This window comes from Triticum aestivum, chromosome 4D (genome assembly GCF_018294505.1).
Source record: "Triticum aestivum cultivar Chinese Spring chromosome 4D, IWGSC CS RefSeq v2.1, whole genome shotgun sequence".
Taxonomy (NCBI): Eukaryota; Viridiplantae; Streptophyta; class Magnoliopsida; order Poales; family Poaceae; genus Triticum; species Triticum aestivum.
In genome coordinates, this window is record NC_057805.1 from 328,581,538 (window position 1) to 328,593,583 (window position 12,046).

Sequence of the window (12,046 nt, forward strand, 5' to 3'; positions counted from 1 at the left end):
TACCCCACATTTCGGACAAGCGCGTCCCTAAGCCATGGTTCCCCACTCCCATCCCATCCGCCCACCCATTCGTACACCGAGGCCGCGAAAACCCGCGAAGGCCCACACCCTCCTCCGTCCGCCACCCAGCCGGAGCCTCTTCCCCGACGACGTCGTCCACAGCAACACCTCGACGTCCCTCGTCCACCGTACCGGATGAGGATCCGTCGTCGATCTCGTTGTCCCGCTGGTTCAGCCACCCCATCCTCCACCTCCAAGGAGCTGCCCCGACGTTCCCCTCATCTTTCGCGCCACCTCCATTCCCACACCGCTGTCTGTGCTTATCTTCATTTCATCATGATGACCATGCTTGTGTTCTGTTATGTTTACTTCTGAGTACTTATTCCGCTGCAAGTAGTTCTTCGCTAAGGAATTTCCTCACCCGCAAATTCCTCAGTGAAGAATTCATAAAAATTGCCTATTCACCCCCCTCTAGTAGATATAACGCACTTTCAATTGGTATTAGAGCAAGGTACTCCCTCGTTCTGTGTGATTTTGGTTTAACCGCCTGGAGTTTTTAGTTATGTCGACCACAGGAATGAAGACTGTGTCATGCCCCATCTTTGACGGTCATGAGTATCCCAAGTGGAAGGCCATGATGAAGAAGCGCCTCATGGCAATGAACAGCGAGCTGTGGACCGTCACTGAGATTGGTCTGACTGATCTGTGCAAGATGGCGCAAGCTGATGACATTCGCAAGTACACTCTTCTCAACCTCACGGCAAAGGACGTCATCTGCTCATGTCTGTCTCAAAATCAGTTCAGGAATATCATGCATCTCGATCATGCGAAGCTTATCTGGGACCGTCTCTCTGAGGTCTATGAAGGTCATCGAACACGTCATGATCCTTGGTTTGAGGACTTCAAGGAATCTCTCAAAGCGATGACATTCGAACCAGAATCATCATATTCTACACCATGCCTTATGGCAAAAGATGCAAAGGTAACTGAATGCTATCTATCTGAATCGTGATGATGAATCTGGTGATGAATTTGGACCCAACTATGTCAAACTTGCTTCCCTTGCCACTAAACAACAAAGAGCTTTAGAAAAAGATCAATACATGCTAAATAAGAGTGATGATATGTTGGGTGAAGAAATGGATCAGTCGAAAGCTTTGGCTGAGAGTCTTCAGAGACTTCAGTCTAAGTTTGACACCCTTCAAGGTCATCATAACACTCTCTTATCTGATCATGAGAAGCTTTCTTATGAATTTCTTCAAAGAAAGCAAGATCTTGAGAAGCTAAGAGTGAGTTATGAAGATCTTCAGAAGGAGCGCGATTCATTACTTGCTCAACAAATCAATGCTTCTCAGGAAGAATTTGTTCCTCCATGCTTGAAATTGTAAGTGCATCTAGTGCCCCTTAGTGATTTTGGTGTATTGAAGACTTATAGGTTAAGGGACTAATGTGTTTATGAGTGTACACAGATCTATAAGTCTATGAGGAGTTTGATATTTACAGAGAAGGTCGACCCCTAAAAATGAATTTCTTCGACTAAAGACTTTGGATTTCTGAAGACTTTCTGAAGACTTTGAAAGTGAAGAAATTGGTGTGACCTTGAAGACTTGGTATTCATTTGAGGAACATGAAGCGTGAAGACTTTTGTTTTCGTAGTTTCATTTTCTCTTTCTTGAGTCATAGGAAACACCGTACTGTTAAAGGAGGTCGAGGAAATACTAAGGAAAAATTTCCATGTGACGCTCCACTCAAAATCCTACACCTACCAATCCTTTGAGTGAAGCCATTGGAAATCTCATACAGTTTAGTCATATTCTTCAGTGACAGAGATGAAGTTCTTCTGGTCTCTGAGGAATTTGTTTTGACTGAGGAGTTAGGAATTCGCCAGTGCGGATTGCCTACACAGCGAGGAACATGATAGCCCTGAGGAATTTGATACTCAAATTTCCGACCGTTGCTGTGCTATGCGCCAGCTGTCCCAAAATATCTACCCACCTAACGGTCATATCATTTAAGGGCATTTATGTCTTATCATGCCGGGCTGCTCCCTAGGCTATAAATAGCTGCCCCTACAACCACTAGCTGGTTGGCTGCTCCGAGAGAAACTGACACTTGCCATTTGAGAGCATCCCATCCTCTGAGGACTTTGAGCGAAAATCATCAAGTGAGGGAAACCCAAACCCAAACACCCACAAACCTAAAGTGATTGAGCATCACTGAAGAGATCGATCCTGTGTGGATCCGACACTTGTTACCTTTGAAGACTGTGCTTCTTCTAGACGGTTAGGCGTCATGGTCTAGAGCGTCCAATAGGAAATTGTGGATCGCCGAGTGACCGAGTCTGTGAAGGTTTGGAAGTCACCTAAAGACTTACCACGAGTGATTGGGTGAGGTATATGTGACCTTAGCTCAAGGAGAATACGGTGAGGACTGTGTCCGCCTTAGGTTTAAATACCTAGCCGCTCCAACCAGACATACAATTGAGACAACAGTTGGAACTGGTCTACCAAATCATTGTCTTCACCAAGCTTACTGGTTCTATTTCCTCAACTCTTTCATTTCCTCATAACTGTGTTGTGCACTTGTTCATATCTGTGTTTGAAGACTTTGACTGAAGACTTTCTCAATTTCCTCAGTTCAATTTCTTCAGTCTGTTTGTCTTCATCCTCTGCTATCCCGTGTTTACGCTTCTGTACTCTGTGCTTGTCTTCATTTCATCATGATGACCATGCTTGTGTTCTGCTATGCATACTTTTGAGTACTTATTCCGCTGCAAGTAGTTCTTCACTAAGGAATTTCCTCACTGGCAAATTCCTTAGTGAAGAATTCATAAAAATCGCTTATCAGCCGCAGAGAATGGAGAAGGGAAATATACTTGAAATTGTTTTTTTCCGAATGAGAAAGCCTTTGGCAAACTCCTTGCAAATCTGACCCCCCTAGTCGATATAACGCACTTTCAATTGGTATCAGAGCAAGGTACTCTCTTGTTCTGTGTGATTTTGGTTTAACCGCCTGGAGTTTTAGTTATGTCGACCACAGGTATGATCAAGGTCTCTGCTGGGTGTCCTACCTTCGATGGGACGGACTACCCCTACTGGACGAATAAGATGCGAATGCATCTTGAGGCAATTGATAATGATCTCTGGTATGTTGTGGAAAATGGTGTTCCCTCTGTCTCACCCTCACTGAATGCTACCGATGTGAAGAGATTCAAGCAACTCGATTCTCAAGCGAAGAATATCATATGTGGCCATCTGAGCAAAGGACAGTATGGAAGAGTGAGTGCTTTGGAAAGTGCTAAGCTTATCTGGGATAGGCTGTCCAAAGTAAATGAAGGAGTCTCAACTCAGCGTGACTCTCGAATTGATGTTCTTCGCAATCTCTTCAACCACTTCAAAAGACTCGACAATGAAAATGTTCAACAAACCTTCGATCGCCTCACTGACATCTCAAATGAGCTTCAAGGGCTTGGTGCCACTGACATCACCGACCATGAGGTGGTGAAGAAATTGTTGAGATCGCTTGATTCCTCATTTGATACTATGGCATTGATGATAAAAGAACGTGCTGATTACAAGTCACTTGATCCCGCTGATATCCTCGAGAGGCTAAATACTCATGAGTTCCAGCTTGCTGAAAAGAGAGATCTTTATGGTTCGAGCTATGGCAGATCACGTGCACTGAAGGCCAAGGCAGTTTCTGAGTCTGAAGATGAAGACTCTGACAACAGCCTTGGTGATCCTGAAGAACTGAGCCATGATCTAGCACTGCTCGTGAAGAAATTCTAGAAGTTCTCAAGACGTGGCCGCTTTGGAAGACCCTCAAGGAGCAATGATTCCTCACCCAGTGACTACAAGAAGAGGCTTTGTCACAAATGCAAGAAACCCGGACACTACATTCAAGATTGTCCTCAGTGGGAAAAGGAATCAAAGAAGAAGAAATACAAGGATTATAGTTTTGATGATGCAAAGAAAAAGAAGAAATCCTCAAAATCTTCATCATCAAAATCCTCAAAGTCTTCATCTCACAAGAAGAGCAGCTCCAAGAAGGCTCGGGCATTCATTGGCAAGGAAATGGACTCTGAGGCTGAATCTGAAGAAAATGAGGAAGAGGAGGCATCTGAGGATTCCAAATCTAGTGTGGCGAGCCTAGCCCTCGCTACTGAATTCGTCAGCAAGTCTATCTTCAACACTTAAGAAAATGACCTCACCAACAAGGCTGATGAAGGCAATGATGACTACGCTCCCACCTATTGCTTCATGGCAAAGGGTGACAAGGTACTCAAATATGCCTCCTCTGAATCAAGTGAGAATGAATCTGATGAAAACCTTAAGCCCAGCTATTCTAAACTTGCTAAGATTTCTATGAAACAACAAAGGGCCCTTGAAAAGGTTCAAAACATGCTAGACAAAAGTGATGATATGTTGGGTGAAGAAATGGATCGCACTAAAACCCTGACTGAAAGTCTTCAGAGACTTCATACTAAGTATGACACCCTTCAAGATCAACATAACACTCTCTTATCTGATCACGAAAAGCTTTCTTATGAATTTCTTCAAAGACAGCAAGATCTTGAGAAGCTAAGAGTGAGTTATGAAGATCTTCAGAAGGAGCGCGATTCATTACTTGCTCAACAAAACAGCGCTGCTCAGGAAGAGTTTGTTCCTCCATGTTTGAAATGCATTGAACGTGAATCTGCTAATTCTTCACCTGAATGTTCAAATGCTTCAAATGCTACAAATTCTTCAATTGTCTCTGCTATCACTAATTCCTCATCTGAGGACATTGCTAGTATCACTGACGATGCAGGGCTGAAGGAATTGTACATGACAGGCATGTACAAAAGCCTCAAAGGGCATCAGACTATTTGTGATGTGCTTAAAAAGCAGATCCTCAACAGGAACCCTAGGAAAGAGGGTATTGCCTTTGAGAGGAAACTCAATGCTGATGGTACATATTGGAAGCCCGAGCAGTACCCCAAAACCTCATGGGTTGCTGCAAAGGGACCTCCAGTTGATCCATCTAATTTATCTGGCTTTACATGTGAATCTTCTCATTCTTCTGATGAGTCATTTGACTCCAACTATAAACTGTTTAAAAACCAGAATGGTGAAGTATTTGCTAGATATGTTGGCACTAACTGCAGGAATGGTTCTCCTATGAAGAAAATCTGGGTTCCCAAAAGGTGCCTTAAAAGTCTTCACGTGAATGTCCTCATGACACCACCTGTGAAGAATAGGAACCCCAGATCAAATTCTTCATATGGACCAAATTCTTCATATGGATCCAAGTCCTCATACGGATTGAATTCCTCACGTGGATCATATTCCTCAAAAGGATCAAAGTCCTCATATGAACATCATCGTGCTAACAACTCTGTTTCGCAGGGAAGAGCCAAGGGCTATGAATATGAGCATTATTCTTCTAATCATTATGTTCATAAGTCCTCGAAGAATTTCTCTGCTTATTCATATGCTTACCCTAACTCCTCTTATGTGAAACGAAATGGATTGGCTTCTATGCCACCTTTCTCTTATGGAGCTCTCAGAGTGATGAACTCTTTGCCACCCCTTTAGATGTGGGTGGTGAAGAAAAAGAACTAATCTTTTATGCAGGGTCAGGTCTCCAGACGTACTTTAACATCTGAAGAATTTGCTGGAGACCTGAAAAGTGCCTGAAAGGACGCAGGCTAATCATGAAGAAATGAACTTTCATTTCTCACGTCCTCATACTGCTTTAACTATTGCATTGCTTGATGAAATTGGTCTGATGAATTGTGATGTCATATTCTTCATTGATGAAGTATATGAAGTTCGTAAGCTGCACTAATTCATCTGCAGGATGATCAACCCAAAGCCACTGAGTGGGTCCTCGATAGTGGATGTACAAATCATATGACTGGTGACAAGAATCTATTGATGATTACTCTCGTTACACATGGGTACATATTGTCACTTACAAACATGAAGTGCAGGAAGTCTTCAAACGATTTTCCTCGAGGGCTTCAACCAACTTTGGTGTGAAGATCAAGCACTTCAGAAGTGACAATGGAACTGAGTTCAAGAATTCTGGTCTTGATGACTATCTTGATGAACTTGGTATTACTCATGAGTTATCTGCTCCTTACACTCCTCAGCAAAATGGTGTCGTGGAGCGCAAGAACAGAACTCTTGTTGAGATGGCTCGCACTATGCTTGATGAGTACAAGACACCTCGTCACTTCTGGATTGAGGCGATTTATACTGCATGCCACATCATCAACAGGGTATATCTTCACAAATTCTACAAGAAGACTGCCTATGAACTCCTCACTGACAAGAAACCCAATGTGAGTTATTTCAAAGTCTTCGGTGCTAACTGTTGGATTAGAGATCCTCATCACAATGCTAAATTTGCACCGAAAGCACATGAAGGTTTTATGCTTGGTTACGGAAAGGACTCGCACACCTACAGAGTCTTCAACAACGTTCTTCACAAGGTTGTTGAAACTGTAGATGTGCGGTTCGATGAAACTAATGGCTCGCAAAGAGAGCACCTACCTTCTGTGATAGATGAACCAGCACCTGAGGAATCTATCAAGTTCAAGGCTACGGAGGATCTCATTCCTACCGAAGAATCTGCTGAAGAATTCACCCCCCTCTAGTCGATATAACGCACTTTCATAAATGCATTGAACGTGAATCTGCTAATTCTTCGCCTGAATGCTCAAATGCTTCTAATGCTACAAATTCTTCACCTGCCTCTGCTATCACTAATTCCTCATCTGAGGACATTGCTAGTATCACCGATGATGCAGGGCTGAAGGAATTGTACATCACAGGCATGTACAAAAGCCTCAAAGGGCATCAGACTCTTTGTGATGTGCTTAAAAAGCAGATCCTCAACAGGAACCCTAGGAAAGAGGGTATTGCCTTTGAGAGGAAACTCAATGCTGATGGTACATATTGGAAGCCTGAGCAGTACCCCAAAACCTCATGGGTTGCTGCAAAGGGACCTCCAGTTGATCCATCTAATCTATCTGGCTTTACATGTGAATCTCCTCATTCTTCTGATGAGTCATTTGACTCCAACTATAAACTGTTCAAAACTCAGAATGGTGAAGTATTTGCTAGATATGTTGGCACTAACTGCAGGACCGGTTCCCCTATGAAGAAAATCTGGGTTCCCAAAAGGTGCCTTGAAAGTCTTCAGGTGAATGTCCTCATGACACCACCTGTGAAGAATAGGAACCCCAGATCAAATTCTTCATATGGACCAAATTCTTCATATGGATCCAAGTCCTCATACGGACCAAATTCCTCACATGGATCAAATTCCTCAAAAGGATCAAAGTCCTCATATGATTATCATCAGGCTAACAACTCTGTCTCGCAGGGAAGAGCTAAGGGCTATGAATATGAGCATTATTCTTCTAACCATTATGTTCATAAGTCCTCGAAGAATTTCTCTGCTTATTCATATGCTTATCCTAGCTCCTCTTATGTGAAACGAAATGGACTGGCTTCTATGCCGCCTTTCTCGTATGGAGCTCGCAGAGTGATGAACTCTTTGCCACCCCTTCAGATGTGGGTGGTGAAGAAATAGAACTGATCTCTACTACAGGGTCAGGTCTCCAGAGGTGCTCAAACGTCTGAAGAATTTGCTGGAGACCTGAAAGTGCCTGAAAGGACGCAGACTAATCATGAAGAAATGAACTTTCATTTCTCACGTCCTCATACTGCTTTATCTGTTCTATTGCTTGATGAAATTGATCTGATGAATTGATGTCATATTCTTCAATGATGAAGTATATGAGTGCGTAAGCTGCACTAATTCATCTGCATGATGATCAACCCAAAGCCACTGAGTGGGTCCTCGATAGTGGATGTACAAATCACATGACTGGTGACAAGAATCTATTGATGTATGCTCCCTTATCTCCATCTCATCTGAAGCATATCATCTTCGCTGACAAAGGCAAAAGTCAGGTATTGGGTCTAGGTAAGGTTGCGATCTCAAAGGATCGACACATGGACAAAGTCATGCTTGTCGAGTCCTTAGGATACAACCTCATGTCTGTCTCAATGCTTTGCGATCTTGATATGGTTGTTGTCTTTGGAAAATATCATTGTGTTGTGATCATGGAAGCTGACAATTCCAAAGTCCTCGAAGGCTTTAGGAGAGGAGACTTGTATATTGTTGATTTCTCTACAGGACCACAACCAGCCGTGTGCCTACTTGCAAAAGCTTCAGAAGGCTGGCTATGGCATCGACGACTTGGTCATGCAGGCATGAGGAATTTGCACACGCTTGCGAAGAAGAAGCATGTCATTGGCATTGAGAATGTCAAATTCCTCAAGGATCACTTATGCGGAGCCTGTGAAGCTGGAAAGATGACCAAGGCCAAGCATCCAGCCAAGACTATCATGACTACTACTAAACCATTTGAATTGCTTCACATGGATCTTTTTGGTCCTAATCATTATGCTGCAGTTTCAAATGAAGCATCTCAATATGGCTTTGTTATTGTTGATGATTACTCTCGTTACACATGGGTACACATTGTTACTTACAAACATGAAGTGCAGGAAGTCTTCAAACGATTTTCCTCAAGGGCTTCAACCAACTTTGGTGTGAAGATCAAGCACATCAGAAGTGACAATGGAACTGAGTTCAAGAATTCTGGTCTTGATGACTATCTTGATGAACTTGGTATTACTCATGAGTTATCTGCTCCTTATACTCCTCAGCAGAATGGCGTCGTGGAGCGCAAGAACAGGACTCTTGCTGAGATGGCTCGCACTATGCTTGATGAATACAAAACGCCTCGTCGTTTCTGGATTGATGCAATTGATACTGCGTGCCACATCATCAACAGAGTATATCTTCACAAATTCTTCAAGAAGACTGCCTATGAACTCCTCACTGACAAGAAACCCAATGTGAGTTATTTCAAAGTCTTCGGTGCTAAATGCTGGATTAGAGATCCTCATCACAACTCTAAATTTGCACCGAAAGCACATGAAGGTTTTATGCTTGGTTACGGAAAGGACTCGCACACCTACAGAGTCTTCAACAACGTTCTTCACAAGGTTGTTGAAACTGTAGATGTGCGGTTCGATGAAACTAATGGCTCGCAAAGAGAGCACCTATCTTCTGTGATAGATGAACCAGCACCTGAGGAATCTATCAAGTTCAAGGCTACGGAGGATGTCATTCCTACCGAAGAATCTGCTGAAGAATTCATTCCAGAACGTGAAGAACGTCGAGCTGATGCGCCTGAAGAAAATGGCTGAGAAATGGTCCTGAAGAAAATGCTGATCAAATTCCTCGACGACAACCCGCTCATCCTCGCGTTGCAAAAGAAGTGCAAATTGAGAAGATCATCGATGACATTGAAGCACCAGGTCCTCTCACAAGCTCAAGAGCTTCACATTTGTCTAACTTTTGTGGGCACTTTGCTTTTGTCTCTATCACAGAGCCCGCTATGGTAGATAAAGCATTTATGGAGCCTGAGTGGATTCAAGCCATGCAAGAAGAATTACATCAGTTCGAGCTCAACAACGTCTGGGAACTGGTCAAACGTCCAGATCCTCGCAAGCACAATATCATTGGCACAAAGTGGATCTACCGCAACAAGCAAGATGAAAATGGCCTTGTGGTGAGGAATAAGGCTCGGCTTGTAGCTCAAGTCTACACACAGGTTGAAGGAATTGATTTCGATGAAACTTTTGCACCTGTTGCTAGACTTGAGGCTATTCGCATATTACTTGCTTATGCTAACCATCATGATATCACTCTATATCAAATGGATGTGAAAAGTGCATTCCTCAATGGTAAGCTTGAGGAAGAAGTATATGTTGCTCAACCCCCAGGTTTTGAAGATCCAAAGAATCCTGACAAAGTCTTCAGACTCAATAAGGCCCTCTATGGCCTCAAGCAGGCCCCTCGGGCGTGGTATGATACTTTGAAGGAATTCCTCATGAAGAAAGGCTTCAAACCCGGTTCACTCGACCCTACTCTTTTCACTAAATCTTATGATGGTGAACTGTTTGTGTGCCAAATATATGTTGATGATATTATCTTTGGCTGTACTGACCAACGTTACAGTGATGAATTTGCCTATATGATGAGTGAAGAATATCAAATGTCTATGATGGGAGAATTGAAATTTTTCTTAGGTCTTCAAATTCGTCAACAGCGCAATGGCATATTCATATCTCAGGAGAAATACCTCAAGGATGTACTGAGGAAATTCGGCATGCAAGATTGCAAAGGCGTCAAAATTCCTATGCCCACAAATGGCCATCTATGCACTGATGAAAATGGTATTGACTTCGATCAAAAGGTATACCGCTCCATGATTGGTTCTTTATTGTACTTATGTGCATCTAGGCCAGATATTATGCTTAGTGTTTGCATGTGTGCCCGATTTCAAGCTACACCGAAGGAATCACACCATAAGGCTGTGAAGCATATTCTTCGATATCTAGCTCACACACCAACACTTGGATTATGGTACCCCAAGGGCTCGGCTTTTGATCTCATTGGATATTCAGACTCTGACTATGCTGGTGATCGCGTGGACCGCAAGTCAACATCTGGTACATGCCATTTCCTCGGACGATCTTTGGTCTGTTGGTCCTCGAAGAAACAGAACTGCGTATCACTGTCTACTGCTGAAGCTGAGTACATTGCTGCTGGTTCTTGCTGTGCTCAATTGCTGTGGATGAAGCAAACTCTCAAGGACTACGGCGTCAACGTGAAGAATGTGCCTCTCTTCTGTGACAATGAGAGTGCCATCAAGATTGCTCACAACCCAGTTCAGCACTCGAAGACAAAGCACATTCAAATTCGTCATCATTTTCTTCGTGATCATGTGTTGAAGGGCGACATTTCTATTGAGCATGTGAAGACTGAAGAACAGCTAGCCGATATCTTCACAAAGCCCTTGGATGAGAAGAGATTTAGCAAGTTGCGGTGTGAGCTAAATATCTTAGAATCTTCGAATGTTCTTTGAAAAGGACACTCATCCTAACACTTATGCAAAATTGATGACTTAGATGTGCAACACATGAAGAAACGTTTTTCTTCAATCAATGAAGAATAACACTCTAAGTGTGAAGAAATTAACGAAGAATTTGATTCTCAGAGCCCTACGACAATTGTACGCGGTGTCTGAAATCATCATTCTTATACGGTGGGTCACGCCACCACCAAAGTTGAAAATCTTCAATTTGAGTTTTTCCTCAGTTTTGAAATTCCTCAGTTGTTCATTTTCTTCAACTTTGCATTGTCTTCACCATTTCCGTCGTTTTTCTTCATTGGCTATATATATATATATATATATATATATATATATATATGAGTTTATGTCCTCTACAGCATTCACTTATTGTAATTCTTCATGTTGCTTTTTCCTGCTAAGTGAATGTGATCGGACCCTTCCCCCTCTATGCTAAACTCAACCCAATCTATTCACAAATTCTTCATGTGCGTTCTATTTGAAACTCGTTCAAAATATTCACTGTGTCCTTGTCAGCTTAAGAATTTGTGAATGGAACTTTGAACTTATCTTATCCAAATTTTTGGCTTTGCCGCTCAAACCGTTCCGCATCCCACGAAATACTTATCTATTCACCCACGATCTCACACGATCTCCACTTCTCAGTACGTGGGTGACACATGTCAAGCGAATGAGAAGGGTCAGGGGCACGTTCGTCCAAATTCTTCGGGCGAACAGTTTTTCACCGTGGCTATAAATACCCCTCCCCTTCCTCACTTCTCCTTTACTCCGCTCGACCTCACTCTAGCTCGAGCTTCTCAAACCCTAGCGCTGCCGTTACTTCATCGTCGCTGGTGAGGAAGAAATTCACTGCCTCAACCACGTCGCCGTCGTACTCGCGCCGACCGCGGATTTCTTCACTCCGCCGCCGCCGTAGTTGTCTTCCTCTGCCGAGTTAGGGCGTGGAAGATCTGCACTGCCGAACTTCACATCTCCACTTCCCAGTTCGTCGTGTTCTTCGTCCAGGGTAATTAAAAGTTACTTTTACTGCCCTCTTTGATT